Here is a 16,371-nt window from a genome sequence, read left to right as displayed (position 1 = left end):
CCGGGACTAGGGTGAGGCAAGGAATGTATCTAGGGAGGCAAAATTTAGGAGGAGAGTGTCTCCTTATATTTTGTATCTTAGGCACCTCCCTTGCCTCACCTTAGAGCCAGTCCTGTCTGGAAACATGCTAGAGGCTTAGAGCAATATCTTAAGTTTTCCTCTCATGCTTGTATAGGTGAGTTATGTTTTTTTTTTTGAAGCAGATTTACAAAAGGATAAAAGTCTAAATTCTTACTTTCATAGTACTCCCATCCATCCACCCACCTATCTTCTCATCTATCTATCCATCCGTCCGTCCATCCATCCATCCATCCATCTCCCATTCACTCACTTATTCATTAAGTAAAGATATATTGAAGGTCTATTATGCACAAATGCCTAGCTAGACCTCCACTCTCTTGTCATTCACTCTAATTGTCCCAATCTGTTAGCTGCCTCTTTGGGCATATGTTGGGAGTTCTACCTCTGATTTTAACTTCTGAAGAGGAAGACCAGGGGAAGTAGGGTCTGGAGCTGGACAGGCTAGATGAATGTCGATGTGAGTGAAGGTAATAATGTGTAGGCATTTCCCACCAGGGGTCTGGTAATATAGAGAAAAAACCCCCAGATTTTAACACTTAGTAGCTGCGAAATCTTGACCAATGTGTTTAACCTCTTCACCTCAAAGTGCAGTTTCAGAAGTTAGAAAATGGGAACACTAGGTTGTGATGATGATTAAATAAGCAAATGACCATGTGAGGCCTGGCTCATGGTAAGTATTCATAACAAAGGGCAGAGAGGTTGGGAATGCAATCTGTAGGACTTTTGAATTACTTTCAAGCTTTTGTTTTCACTTTGTCCTCAACTGGAGGAGAACATTAGAATTCAACTGGAATTCTAACATATTATGTAATTTCCCTACCTATGTGGATCCCTTCACAACTAGAGAAAGCTAGAACTTGAAATGGGAAGGAATGTAAGTGGCATCTCTCATTTTACAAATGAAGATAGAATCCCCAGAGTGGGGAAATGCCTTGCCCAAGGCTGTACAGCAAGTAACTGACCCATAGGGTTAGAAGAACTCAGGATACGGAGTCAAAGCTTTCATTGCTGCACCCCAAAATCCCTCTCATTTCTGCTGAATAGAAAATGAAATATTTTGACAGTTATGGCTCTGAAACTCAAAGTGATACAACAGGAACCAGGGGTGACATTTCACATTTCTTGAGCACCTGAAATGTACTAGGCACATATATGCATGCTGTCTCATTCAAGCTTTATAAAAGTCCATGAACTAGGTATTATGATTATTTTCATTGTTTTATAGATGTGGGAAACTGAGGTCAAAAAGATTAAGTGACTTTCCCAGGGACACATAGCTGGGAAGTGGTGGTGTTGGGATTGGATCCAGGTCTTTGTGACTACTAAGCTCACACTTTCTGTGCTTTACCTCATTGTTTCACTGACAGAAACTTCCCCAAATAATTTACAGACATTTGTGGGTTTAGGGCTGGCCCTGGATCACATATCGAGGGTAAGATGGAGGACTGGTAGCATTTCTCATCATGGGGACACAATTAGACCATCTTTCTAGCAATCTTTCACACACACTGAAAACATATCAGTGGCAACTTCAATGAGGGGGCCATTATTGGGAAATTCACCTACCCTCCCCCACTGCCTGCTCCAGTCCACCATTAATGGTTTCTTCCTTCTGTTAATTTGTGGCCCTCATCCCCATAGCTGGGAGTGGGGACGAAGGCACTGTAAATCCTGGAGCTTAGTATGAATGACTGTATTCTTTCTTCCCTCCCCCACCTGTTGAACTCTGACTCATCTTTCAAAGCTCAGCACAAATGTCATTGAGCACAGGAACTTATAACATTCTGAGTCATCACTCTGTGCTATGGGCTTGGGCTACAAGGACTATTAAGGCAGCACAGGTCCTGCCTAGACTGCTCACTGTCTGGGGGGGCAGATGAGAAAATACACAATTACAATGTAGAGTGGAAAAGATGATGACAGATACAAACACAGGGCTGTTTAGAGGATGCACCCACTTCCAGAGAGGGCTGGGTCAGGGACTGCATCTGTTACCAAATTTCTCTGGGATATACCTTCTCCTCTCATATTTCTCACCTCACATTTTGCATGGTCCCTGTCAAAGCACTAATCTTGGCTATTTGTGAGGGTCTATTTACTTGTCCATCTTAGGATGTGAGCTCCTTCTGTACAGGCCCTGTGTCACTCAGCTGTGTATTCCCTGTGGCTAAAATGGGGGCTGGTACATAGTAGGTGCTCAATAAATGTTAGTGGAGTGTAAGTGTAGGTGGAAATAGGAGACAGACTAAAGATAAGAGATAACAAGGTTGGAGGGGGTGCAAAGAAACTAGAGGAAAGACAACCAGAGGAAAGTGAGGTGAGGGATATGGGGCTACAAGAACACATTGGACTTACTTTCTGTTTTGACTGGAGATGGCCCTGGGGTCTGGGATAGGCCAAAGCCAGGGGAAGGCCTTTGGGCCCCTGAGGTAAAAAGGCAATGCCCTGTTGGTATCTGGTTGGTGGGTGAGAAAGCTCGAGGCACAGCTCAAGGTCTTGCTAGAGGAGCCTCGTTAGGGTATTTCTCTGGCTCTATAACTTTTTCACTGTACTCTTCATATTGGTTGAGATCCCAGTTTTATTGTGAATAATTTACTAATTCACTGTACCTTATTTTTAGATCTCTTTTTAATCGGATTTTTTTTTTTTTTTTTTTTTTTTTTGGTCACAGTGATTTATGTTTGCTAAATAATGACCTTGTCAATGAAGATCACAGTGAAAAAAGAAATCTTAGGCTAGGAAGTTTTCCACAATGGTGGGGGACAGTATAGGCTGTAGAGAAGGCACAGGGAGACACCTCTGTCTGCTCTCTCTCCTTGGGCACCTGATATTGCTTTATGTTTTTGTTTTTCCATGGCTTGACCACCTTCTAACATATCATGTAATTTACTTATATATCATGCCTCTTATTCATTATTTCTCTCCCCCTCCCACAGTAGAATGTAAAATCCATGAGATTAGGAATAGTTGTCTATCTTATTCACTGATACATCTCCAACATCTGGAACAGAGCCTGGAATATAGCAGGTTCTCAATGAATATTTGTTGAGTGTATAATTGAATAAGTTAGAAGTAGTCCAGGTTAAGGCAATGCAAGATTTGGAAGCCACTCTGAGTGAAAAGAGGGAGCCTAGCTTACAAACAAAGTTTCAGACTCATGACTTCTGGGAGCCTGTGGAAACCAAGATGGCATTGGCCTTATTGGTGGTGGTGGTAGTCATAGTGATGATGGTGGTGGTGATGATGATGGTGGTGGTGATGTTTATGATAGTGGTGATGATGGTAGTGGTGGTCGTCGTGGTGGCGGTGATAATGATGATGATGGTGGTGATGATGACAATGGTGATGATCATAATAAAGAGGGCATAAACTTCTTCACATCCATGGAACTTCAGAGTTTATGGAACACTTTTGTATCCTTTTAACTCTGATGCTCACAACATCCTTGAGAGGTAGCAGAGGCCAACACTATTGCCACCATTTTCAGAGATTTCAGTAATGAAGTGACTTGTCCAGGACTGCACAGCCATCAGAGGCAGAACAAAGACTGCATCTCAAGTCTTACTGTCATCCATATTAAGTCACCATTTACTGATCTCCTCCTGTGTGCCAGAATTTAGGGCTCTACATTCCTCTCCCCTGGGGATTTGGGAGCCAAAGACTTGAACACTTCACTGCAGATGCCTCACTTGCCAGTGATGCAGGCTCAAAGAGTGATGGTGCCATTTTATGGTGGCCACCTTCCACTGTTTACCCAAGGAAGCAGTGATTGCAAGGCTTGAGGGAGAAAGTAGAAAACAGATACACAGAGATGGGCAGAGATGAGAGATCAGGTGGGTCCAGGGAAGATAAGGTGGGGTCATGGGCACCATGGTTCCTGATGACTTTCTGGGTCCAAGGTCTTGTCCTTCATGAGCCCCTTCTCTATCTACTGGTGTTGGGATCGGTATAATAAAACCCACTCTGTCTAATCTGGCACTACTAGGAATCTGTCCTCTTCAAGCATCTCTGGCAGCCTGTTTGCACAGTCTTCAGGAAATCACGCATCTGAGACCCCCACACTTGAGGTCAAGCAGAGACACACTGGAGTGTGAGGAGGGAGGCAATAAGGTGAAAGGCTTGACCTTGCGCTCCTGAGTGATTACAACCCCAATCCCACTCCACCCCTTTTGTCTACACTCTCTTCTGACCCAGAAAACCCACTCTCCATCCTTAGGTGGAGTAAGATTTTAAAAATCCCATCTAGATCATGGTCTGACCTGTTTCTCCAGTTCATGCTGGCCATCATGTGCAGGGACAGTGCTGGAGCCCCAAGGTGACTGAGAAGCAGCTTCTGTCTTCAGTGTGATTACATTTTTGCCACATCGCATGATATGTGTCCCTTCCCCAGCTTTCAGGAATTTCTATTGGAGAGACAGGCATGGGTAGAAAGCCCATGATTGGGCTTTCCTGAGGGGTGTGTGTGTGTTTGTGTGTGTGTTTGTGTGTGTGTGTGTTTGTGTGTGTGTGTGTGTGTCCATGATAGCAGTAGGCAGTGCCAAAAAGTGACCTCTGTTCAGTGTGGCCATCACTCTGCCCCATCCTACACTTGATAACTTGTGTCTTTGGGAAATAGAAAAATGAGCCTTTTTCAGATAAGCCTGGGACCCTATCTACCTCGCTAGTTTACCTCCCCAAAATTTTGTGTGAGCATGGGACAAAATATGCAGACCTGAGCTACTTTAGAGATCTGTCTACTTGTGTCTGGGTCAGAAGTCCATTCTGGACCATACATTATTAATTTCTCTGTTGACCATAAGGAGCCTGGTCTGGGTTGAAGCTGAACCTTCCCATCAACTTCTCTCTCTTTTCTCCTTGAGCTGCAAAGCCATCTTGACAAGGGATTGCTAGATTAGGATATCTGGAAAGTTCCTGAGAAGCATCTTCCAGAGGGAAGGTGGGAGCTAACAGTTGTCAATGTGTGCCAATCATTATGTTCCTTGCTCTATCTATACGGTCTGGTTGAAGTTTCATTGCAGGGAAATAACACTGCCCCAGGGGTCTGTCAGGACCTAAAGTTTCAAGTATGTGGACAATCTTGGGACCAATTTTGGTCTTGGGAAGACCAAGCAAGGGGAAGTAAGCTTAGAGGAACATAGGAGAGGTCTCGAGGGGAGGGATATAAGGTAGAAGCACAGAAGGTGAATATTGGCTGGAGCAGATGAGGTTGTGAGCATTGTGGATCTCTCCAACCCTACTTCCTCCAAAGGTGGGCCTGATAATGGGGCGATTTGTTATCCAGAAGTCTCTCTTTGGGGAGAAACTGGAACCTTTATACTGAGAGCTGAGAAAGATCTACCATCTACCATGCAAACAGCATATGATTAGAAATATAGAAAGAACTTTGATTCATGTCCATTTGATTCCATTCTACATATCCATTCTATGGAAAACATTGTCCCGGGACTGAGAATTCAGATTTTGCTCAGATTTTGTCTCTCACATGTCCTCACTCTTAATGCTTTCTGGTTCTACCTGGCCTGTCCACAGCCTCTCCCTATTACAGGTCAGTATCTCTGCTTTCAACCCACCTGTGTCAGTCTCAACAGTTGAATTCTGATGAAGGAACAAACACTTCTGTTATCTTAGTGGCCTAAAACAATACAGGTTTATTTCTCAGTCATATTGTATACTTTAAGTAAGTCACGGGAGGGTTCTCACCGTCCTAGTCACTCAGGAGTCCAGACTGACAGAGAGTAAATTAGGTGAATGACATCACAATCTCAGCACTCTAGCAGAGGAGGAAGCAAGGGGAATTAGTGCTTTTAAGTGCTTTCACTTATGATATGCTCACACATATCACTTCTGCTCTCAGTTGAATGGCCAAAGGAAGTCACATAGTCATGCCTAATTTCATGGGGCCAGGGATGTATAATCTTCCCTTGTGTTTGGAAGAAGAGGAGAATCACAACTATTGGTGAGAACTACAAATATGTCCCTTACCTCCTGTAATTCACCTCCCTATTCCTTTCCCTCCTTCTGTTGACCCTGGTCTTCTGTAGGAACTTTATTCCTTGACCCCTTGGCTATTCTAACGTTCTCTCTTTCCATTCCTCCCTTTGTGTCCATTCCTTTATCCCTAACTCGGCCATCTGCTATCTCCCCCTTCCGTCCTTCTGTTCCCCACCTGCCCCCCTGATGGTCATATCTTCATCACTTGGCTGCTTTGAATAGACGTGACTAAACACAACCTCCAGCTGTAACTTCACACGTTTCCCTTGCCCCTAATTGAGCTTAATGATTTATGTCTTGTAATGGACACAAATGGGCAAGAATTCCTGGATCTCATTAATAATTTTAAGCATGCCAGAAGTAGGATTTTTAATCTTAAGCAAAAATTAAATGACCATAAAATTTTTGTTCGCTTCCCAGGAGACAATCCCATTTCAACTTGACAGCTTAATTAAAAGCTGGGTAAATTGGACACAACACTTTTAATAAACAGGACTTGGCAGGCCTGGGAAAGAGATAGAGGGGAGGTGAGAGTGGGAGAAAATAAAGCTCACACTGTAACAAAAAGAAATTAAGTTATGGGAGGTCTCTTTCCTTAGAGTGACCTTTCTGGGAGCTTCAGATATCTTCAAATGATGCCTGACCCAAAAGATTCTGAGAGAATTGATTCTCTTACCTGACTCTAATTTCCTCCAGAGCCCTCTATTTCACAGAGCAAGAAAGCTGTTGTCCAGGAATGTTTTTGGGGATCTTTGCAATCCTCCCTCTTGGGGTCCATGTGTGACTCCTTCTGGACCAACCTTCTTATAAGCCCCAAGTTCATTGGGAAAGCTGATGGAAGGCTGGGGTTAGGGGGGTTAATTCTGGGCAACCACACTGCGTGGTGGGCTTCATGCATAGACTTATTTTTAGCCTCAATTCTTTCTTCCATTTTATGGTCTTGCCTTACCCTTAGATACTTTTGGACCATGACTTTCTATGGCCAAGTGTTTTCACTTCTACTAAGATTTAGATCTTCCCCTGGTTCTGCCACTTCTACCTGCTGTAGGTTAACAGGCTCAGAAGGTCCAGCATGGGCCCTGACTGTAGAGCCCATTGTCAATGACTACGCAGGGCTTACCCAGTGTTCATGAGCAGACTGAGGTACAGCCTATGAGAAAGTTATCTGGTTACTATTCTTAGTATTAACAGAATACAGTTGTCTCATCATATTAATAGATGCACTATATAGAAGGTGAAGATTTGGAAGAGAAAGAAGGCAGGCACACGGTTTCCCCACTCTCTAGGACTCTTTGTTCCAATCAGAAGGGACCACATTTCCATTTCCATTTAAGAAGGTCACACTCTCACATTTCTCCCCCCATCAGTTGTCTGGTTGGGTTGATCTTATCTTTGCATTCAACAGGAATCTACTTATGTGTGGCTGCCACATGCTGCTTTAGTTAAACGAAGGCTGCCTATCTCTCTTGCACAGAAAAAAAGCCCACAGTATTTTAAACAAGGAAAGAAACTAAAATATGTTTAAAGGTATTTTATCCTTCTGTGAAAAGCCTCATCTGGTGGAACTGGCTACAAGCACCTGAGTAGGTGAAAATGATCTCTCAGGCAGGTGTGGGATTTGCTGACCTTTGAAAAGAAAGAGTTAGTGTTGAGGGAGAAAACAACCATCATCATTTGCTGTCCCCTTTTCACTTCCATTAAAGGCTCTTGTAAACCTAGAGCTTGAGCGAACCTTGGCAATCAACAGGGTGAAGAAGCCAAGCCTCAAAGAGAGGAAGTGACTTGTGTGAACGCCAAAATGGGATGGTGGCTGGGCAGTCAGAAAGACGGCTTTCTCTGGATAACCAGAACTTACGGAGAGTTGCTTATTATTTTTGGCTATTGGTATTTCTAGCTTCGTGCAAAGCTACAATTTTGCCAAGTCTCCCTGCTAAGTGAAAACAAGTTTCATTCTTTTACACTGACTTCCATAAAAAGCAAAGAGATGCTCTTGCTTAGAAGACCTCAAGAGCCTGAGGTTGTCACGTTTGGGTGGGGAAGGGTTTAAATGATAAAAGGAAAAGATGAGGGTGCTTAGTGTTTGACTATAACCAGAGATGGGAACTAGGAGTGACCATAAATGGGCATGAGGTTTCTTTCTGGGGTGATAGAAATGTTCTCGAACTTGATTGCGGTGGTAGTTGCAAATTTACTAAATTACTAAACTCTGTAAATTTACTAACATTTGTTCAATTGTACATTTAAAATGAATACATTTTGTGGCATGTCAATTATACCTTAATAAAGGTATTTTTTAAAAAGAAGAAAGAAAGAAAGAGAAAGAAGAAAGAAAGAAAGAAAGAAAGAAAGAAAGAAAGAAAGAAAGAAAGGTGACCCAGAGTGAGGGCTCAGACAACACTTTCAGGACGAGAGCAGAGGTCAACCATACATCCTGGGTCTCCACATTGGTTTGTGTTTAGGCTCTTGATGGCTGTCTACCCCCAGGACCCATGGGCAACGTCTGAAGCAGATGGCTCAAGTTTCAGTTAATCACACTCCAGACCCTTGTCTCAGAGCTCAGTCTTGATCTGACAGCTCTTCAGCTTCTGTAAAATGCATATTGAATTGGGTGACATTTAAGGAAGACAACATATGTATTGTGCTAGCCATACAATCCTCTGGGCTATGGATGTCCTGTTAGATTCCCAGAAAGAAGGATGCTTGTACTTCAGTAGCCTGGATACCCATGAAATGCTTTTTTCAGTTGTTACAACACTATTCTTTCTATTTTATCCAAGTTCAATGAATAAAATGACCACATGAAGACTATACAGGTACTGCTGGCCATTGTATAAACTACTCAACATTCTTCCCATGAGACCTAATTTAGCAAGTACCCCATAGAATTTAGTACCTGACAAAAAGGTGAATGACTTATTTGATAAGCAGTGGGAGCACTGAGCCCATTGTGGCTGCTTCTCCTTCTCCTTCTCCTTCTCCTTCTCCTTCTCCTTCTCCTTCTCCTTCTTCCTCTATTCCTCCACTTTCTTCTCCTTCTTGTCTAGACTGCCAGGACACTCCACACCAGTTAGAGCAGAGTGAAATATATAGTGTCATCTCTGATTTAACTTTTTCTCTGCTCTCTGGTCCACTATTGGTCCTTCTGTCACATTCATTCAATCATCAAGTGTCTCTCCAAGCACACAGCATGGACCATTCTAGGCACTGGGGTTGAAATGATGGATAAAATACAGAAGGAGTCATGGGAATAAGTGCAAATAGAATTCCGTAAGAGAGGCCTGCTCCATATACTATGGCAGTAGAGAAAGGAGGAAACAGTAAGAATAGAGAAATAGGGGACAACTTTCCAGGATAGTGTATTAATTATATTTCCTTGTTTTCTGTATTCTTGATGCTCTGGCATTTGTGACGTCACTGAGTGGGGAGTGACTCTCTCTCCCAGGGCCAGCCAATTCTTAGGGCTCCACCTTTCATATGTAAACTAACCAATCCCGAACCCAAACTCTGAACCCCTTCCTCTCTCTGGCTATTATATTCCAGGAGGCAATCAATAGTCTTCTGCCCTAAATCATCCTAGAGCCAGGTCTAGACAATCAGAGACCACTCCTGGAGTCCAGACCTACCAGCATTACACAAACTAGTCAGTCCTCAGCTACTCCTACTGTTCTGACTTGCCTTTCCCATAGAAAATGCAATAAAGGGGGGGCGCCTGGGTGACTCAGTCAGTTGAGCGTCCGACTTCAGCTCAGGTCACGATCTCGCACTCCGTGAGTTCGAGCCCCGCGTCGGGCTCTGTGCTGATAGCTCGGAGCCTGGAGCCTGCTTCCGATTCTGTGTCTCCCTCTCTCTCTGCCCCTCCCCCGTTCATGCTCTGTCTCTCTCTGTCTCAAAAATAAATAAACGTTAAAAAAAAAAAAAAAGAAAATGCAATAAAGGCACTAGGCCATGCTTTCTCCTCACCCCCTCTGTCTCCTGACCAGACTGGTGTTCCCTTCTCTCAGGAAATATAATAAAAAATTGTCTTTCGGTGGCATTAACCTCTCCACATCATTACTCCGTCACCTCCATAAATTAAAATCTTGTGGGTACAATTGATACAGGTAGGTAAAGCTTGATGGGAGACTGTGAATCTTCCACGTGGAAGGGTATTCCAGAAGTAAAACTAGCTTGTGCCCTGGCCCACTTGGTGTGTGGTGAGAGTCGGTGAGACAGGACCTTTAGGGTGCTATGTCTAGTGCATATTTTCAGTTCTTTAAAGCCAGTCTGTTAACATTCCTCTTGCAATGGAGATGAGGCATAAATTATGAATAATCATGTCTGGGCCAGGTCTTACCTATATAAGATTGAATTTTCCTCAAGGTCTGGTTCTGACTGTTGTTTCTTTTGTTCTATCAAACATAGACCAGAACACAATGTAGACTTTGAATCTTGACTTTATCTCTTATTAGCCGTGTGTCCTTTTTCAAGTTCTTAAAGTTTCTGCGCTTTAGTTTCCTCATCCTTAAGTGGAAATAATACCAGCAGCCCCCTTGGAGAGTGGCTATGAAGATTACAAGGATAAATATTTGTGTAGCACTTAGAACACTGACTAACACAGAGTAAGGACTGTGCAAGCATTTGCTAAATTACTTTCTGAATCCTGCTATGGGGAAGACTTTGGAATCTGTAAAGATGTGGAAGGTATGTTCCTACCCCTAAAGAGTTTACAAGTGTAATGGAAGCTTAGAGCATTCTGGGAGGTCAAAGGGCTGCTCGTGAAACTGTATTTGCACGAGATGATGAACAGACATGTTTAAGGTGATAGCAGACTAATATTTTGGCCTTTAATCACTCTCAGATGGAAAAGGGACAAGAGAAAGTGATGGACCTAGGTTCAAAATCTGGACAAACTGACTTCCCGGCTCTGCTGTTTCCTAGCCATGTAATCTAGTTAGTTAATTTCTCTGAGTTTTAGTTTCCTCACTCATACAATGTGTACAAAACTTGAGAAGATGGGAGAGAAATAAATAATAATAATAATGATAGCTGACATTCACTGAGCACTTGATATGTGTTGGGCACTGGACTGTGAGTCTCGTGAGGAAACTACCTTAGAGAAAGTTTAGTAACTCAGTGTCCTAAGTCACTCAGCAAAAAGTGGCTGAGCTGGGATTTGAACCCAGTGACTGTTCTAATAACTGTTATTTTATGCTAAATCTCTCAGAGCTGTGCTGAAGCCAATAGGTCCTCAAATAATGGCAATAGTTGTTATTATTAATATCCTTTTTTAAAATTTATTTATTTATTTATTTTTAAATTTTTTTTCCACGTTTTTATTTATTTTTGGGACAGAGAGAGACAGAGCATGAACGGGGGAGGGGCAGAGAGAGAGGGAGACACAGAATCGGAAACAGGCTCCAGGCTCTGAGCCATCAGCCCAGAGCCTGACTCGGGGCTCGAACTCACGGACCGCGAGATCGTGACCTGGCTGAAGTCGGACGCTTAACCGACTGCGCCACCCAGGCGCCCCTTAATATCCTTGATCTATTGGGATAATAGCCATGGATCATTTAAGACTCCTTCCAAGCATTTTATTTTTTTCTCATCCCCAGCCTAGTGATATGCCATGATGTGTTGTTCTTGGCATGTATATACCAAATTATCCTAAAATTCTCAACTTTATATATTTTTTTCAAGTGATAAGGAAATAAGGAAAAGTCCTCTTGGGTCCTAGGCACATTAATTACAAAATTAATTCAATAAAGTTAGTAATGAAACAGTCTGATTACAGACACAATTAGAACTGCAGGTCTTTGCAGATGAAGAACATTAGGTTGGATAAATGATTTACTCCTAATGGATTTAATGCAATAACACCAGATCTGAAAAGTCCAAGGGATTCTGGGAGCCAAGTTGGGACTGACTTGGCCTGATAGCAACCACGCAGTCCACAGCCAGGTCAATTTACGTATTGGATCAAATGCCAGGCTAAGGCAAGGAGGCAGTTAGTTGGCAACTCAGCTGTCAGAAGGTCCTTAATGTCATCAGATGTCAGCATGATGATGTCACTTTCAAATCCTTCCTGTTCATGACTGTGACTCCCATCCTTTGTAAGAACGGTGACACGTGCAATGGCAGCCCCAATAAATCGCTTCTGACGAGCTTCCTTTTTTTGTTCAGATACTGGACAGAGTTGAATACTCAGAGGCCACCTGCTGGGCCTATGCACATAAATTGATTTGAGTGAATTATGTTAAAAAAGAGAAAACAGCTTAATTCAATAACTAACTTTTGTTTCATTTGTAGCTTTCATTTTTCTGTTTTGACTGATTTTCATTCCCCGACAAATGTCATGGCAATGTGATAGAGTGGAGGGAACACGAGGCAACAGGCAGCTCTGGGTCCATCTCTGGGTCGTGGCTGTAGGTGATGGGTGGCGGGAGGGCAGGATATTCTGGTGTAGTGTAAAGAAAAGAAGCCAGATCAAGGTTTGAATATGGCTCTGGTACTTGCTATATGATTCTCAGTTTGCTCATCTTAAAATGTGTGTTAGACATCAACTTCCCAGTTCAAGTCATACGTGAAAAAATGGTAGAGTAGAAAACTCTATTTAAGTAATTATTCGTGTGAATTAAATGCCCGACAACACAGGCTTAACAATAACCAGCTGCTTTTCGTCTCCTCTCTCCATCAGAATTGCAATGCTTTTTTTTTTTTTTTAAATTTTTTTTTCAACGTTTATTTATTTTTTTTTTGGGGACAGAGAGAGACAGAGCATGAACGGGGGAGGGGCAGAGAGAGAGGGAGACACAGAATCGGAAACAGGCTCCAGGCTCCGAGCCATCAGCCCAGAGCCTGACGCGGGGCTCGAACTCACGGACCGTGAGATCGTGACCTGGCTGAAGTCGGACGCTTAACCGACTGCGCCACCCAGGCGCCCCAGAATTGCAATGCTTTTGTAGGCAAACGTGATGAGGGGCCACAGCATCCAGAAGCCATGGAGTTCTGGACCAGAAAACTCGAAATAACAGATACATAATTTTGTGCTTGATTGGATATCCTCTCCGAGTAGACCCTGGTCTAAATAAATAAGAGGCACTAACAGTTTGGAACCATAAGTGAGAGGAGGAATATATTAATTGAGAACACCGTATCTGTTAGCTTATTTTCTTCCCTGGGTTGAGAAAAAATTAATAAGCCAGGTTAGCTCAGTAACACATTCTTCTGCAGGTCAGGGTTTGAGAACTACTGGTTTCGAGGGACACCCTCACCCGGGACTCAAGATCCCTGAGTGAGCACCAGCCCCTCCCTGTGCCTTACCTTCAGTTTCCTAGCCCATGCCCATCAGATCAGGCTGTGTTCACAGTGCCTGTCTTCATCACGGGGCTTAATGTCCACTCATTCCTCCATTTACTCATTCCCTTTTCTTAGACCCTGGGCTTTGTCAAGGCCCTTCCCTGAATGGGTTGCTTTCTGATGTCCTTCCCTGGCTCTGTGCCTACAATACTGTATCATCTTTGAGGAGCAGGTTAAGGGCATCCAGCATAGCACATTTCCCTTCCCAGCTCTTCTTGGGCTGACGGTGCTTTCCAAAACTCTGCAAGGGCAAAAGTTTCCTTTGTACCCGGGCAGTGATGTCTAGGATTGAAGTGGATATGAGCGGATACTAACAGGCACTTGTGTCTGGCACAAAGATGTTCATAAGATATTGTTGAACCGATGTGTGAGTGAATAAATGAAAGAACAAAAGAGCAAATAAATGAACGGAGGATAAGTCAATGAATGCGTAAGAAATGGAAGCAGGGGTAGCAATTTGAAGAGGTGAAACGATATGTGAGCAAATGATTGAATGAAATAATGAATAAATGATGCATGGATGACCACAGTTCAGTCAATGCTGCAGTGAACCGAGGCTGATTTTCTGGCATGGCCAACCTGGCCTGGGCTAGTGCACATGGTTCTCTTGCAATTCTCCTCAGAATCTTCATTAGGATAGCAATTTTCCACCCTATTGTTTCAAGTTTGGATTGTAAGATTGTTACCATTTGTAACTCTAAGCTGCATTAGGCACGGGCTCCTCTTGCTTGGTGCTCTTGATTTGTTCAGCTCAAACCTTGGTTGGGCCACTTTTCAGCTCTCCTTGCTGAACACTGCTATCTACGGGGCTGAAAACAAAGGGGCAGGGGCTGGAGGGTTCAATGTGCAGCTGCCTAGCCCACATGTCTGACAGTGGGGGCCCCACAGCCTCTGTGGTTCTTGGAATGCCGTTGATAACTTGGCTGTTATGGGTGATGTTCCTTATCTGCCCTCCCACAGTTTGTGGTACTGCAGAGAGAAAGGGAGAGAGGAAAATTCACTGAACAGAGCAAAGTGTCTCTCCCAGATCCTATGGGCCAGGCACCTTGCTAGGCATTTCCCTACCACAACAGTCCTTGAGCTCAACGTTGATCTTCCTTTGCAGAACTGCAGGCCCAGAGAGGTCAGACCATTTTTCCCCAAGGTCAGACAGGGAGGCAGAGGCAGAGGCAGAATTAAAATCTTGGTCTCGGAGAGGTCAGAGCCATGAAATGTCTGTTAGAGGGGGCGACAGTTCTGTTTTTCCTGTGGTCTCTGGGCTGCCTATGGGCCATATCTTTGCGGATGGGTTAGGTTAGTACAGGCTTAGGGCAAGGTTGCCTGGATCATCTTTGCTGCTTCTGGGAGTGAGAGGAGAGAGAAGTGGGTGCCCTGTGATAGGTCCATAGTGAGATGAAAGGGACCATGAATTTGGATGAGAAGAATGGGCTCTCTGTGGTCAGTAGCAGGTCAAAGACTGGGGCTCCGAGAGGCACCAGGGTGTGAAAGGGTGCTGAGAATCAGCTAAGGGCCGGTGGAGGTGAGGCCAGTGTCCTGCCTTCAGTATCAGGCAAGGTGCTACGGGCAGGCTGCTATTTATTCTTTCTCATTCCTGGTGAAATGCTTCTGTTCCTATGCCTGAAAGGCTCTTGGCTTCTGCGAGACAAGGGTCGATGGGCAGATTCTCCAGAAATGGGGACACAGGAAGCAGGTGATTGGGGAGCACTCTGCTGTGTCCCTGGGGGTGCATTTCCAAGGTTCCCAAGGTCAAGCAAAGTGGGGCACAGCCCCAAAAGCAGTCAGGGTTAAGGTCCTAAATATTCTCACCCGAGACTGAATGTCTCAGCAGGAAGAGGAATTACCAAATTCATTCATTAAGTGCCCATTGACACTTCTATTATAAAGAGTGATCATTTGTTTTTATTGAGATCTCTTCCCTTGATTAAAACCATTAGCACCAATGAGTAACCACAGATCAATCCACAAGCTTTTGTAAATGCCCCCAATTTGGTCCTTATTGCGGCATGAATACATCGATTATACCTCTTAAGCATCTCTCCCAGCTGCCCACTTATCTCCCCCTCCACAGCTGCCACTCCGGTCCAAGCTCCCTGCTCACCCGCCATTTCTCACCTAACCCAGTCCCGTCCCTGCTTGGTTCTCCAACCCCCTGCCTGAGACGCCGCGTGCTTGTGGAACTACTACATTGGAGGCAGGAAGATGCAAGGATGGGAGCTTGTTGGGAGCTGTGCCTGAGGGGAGGAGGGAACTGGAGAGGTTTAAGCCATCAGTGGCAGCCAGGAGACTGGAGGCAGCAGCTGTGGGAGAATCTGGTGGGTAGAGCAGAGAGGACGTGGGGCCAGTTTGGATGGGGAGGAGGGAGAAGGGGGTGTTTCTAGGCTGGCCTGCTAGCAGTGCCCATGGGGAGGGGAGGAGGTGTGGAGGATGTCCACTATGATGGTTCCTACCTACTCCCACCTCAGAGGTTGCAGTGTAGGCTCCCTGCACTGGGAGGTCCCTCCCTGGGGAGGGAGAATCTGCCATGGGGAGCTCTTCCCTTCCTCTGTTAGCTCTGGGCCTCACGTCTCCCCCTCTGAGGCCATGGTAATCTGAAGGCAGGGACTTCCCAGGACTTGTCAAGGTCCATTTACACTGAGGATGCCAAACACGTTTCTCTTTTACATTTTAATTTGGTTCCATGACTATCACAATAGTCCCCACTGTCTTGAATGTCCCAGATATGTCCTGAGATCAAACAGATTTCAAAGTCTTCCTTTCTGTCCTCTGGTCCCTCTCCACTACCCCCCCTCCTTTCCCCCTTACACCGCCCTCAGGGGACTTGGGGTCCAGTAGCATCCCAACCTTCCCCTTACCCGCACTGATTTACTTACTCTCTGACTTTGGGCAAGTCATTTACCCTCTCTGGCACTCAGGGAAAACAGAGCGGGCTTGGATTAGGAAGTAAGACAGACTTTCGGGACTTTT

At 44.4% G+C, this 16,371-nt stretch overlaps 1 protein-coding gene and 1 pseudogene across 1 annotated transcript in view; one reads left to right on the top strand and one right to left on the bottom strand.

The window, feature by feature from the left end:
• ASIC2 (acid sensing ion channel subunit 2) overlaps positions 1-16,371 on the bottom strand; it is a 1,013,351-nt gene that overhangs the window by 370,774 nt on the left and 626,206 nt on the right. The window lies entirely within an intron of this gene.
• The window catches only part of LOC121017041 (THAP domain-containing protein 2-like), a 29,832-nt pseudogene continuing 16,782 nt past the window's right edge, over positions 3,322-16,371 (top strand).

Source organism: Herpailurus yagouaroundi, unplaced genomic scaffold (genome assembly GCF_014898765.1).
Source record: "Herpailurus yagouaroundi ecotype Mexico unplaced genomic scaffold, PumYag 215, whole genome shotgun sequence".
In the NCBI taxonomy this organism is placed as follows: Eukaryota; Metazoa; Chordata; class Mammalia; order Carnivora; family Felidae; genus Herpailurus; species Herpailurus yagouaroundi.
The sequence above is the reverse complement of the archived record's forward strand: the minus strand, read 5'-3'. Positions and strand labels throughout refer to the sequence as shown.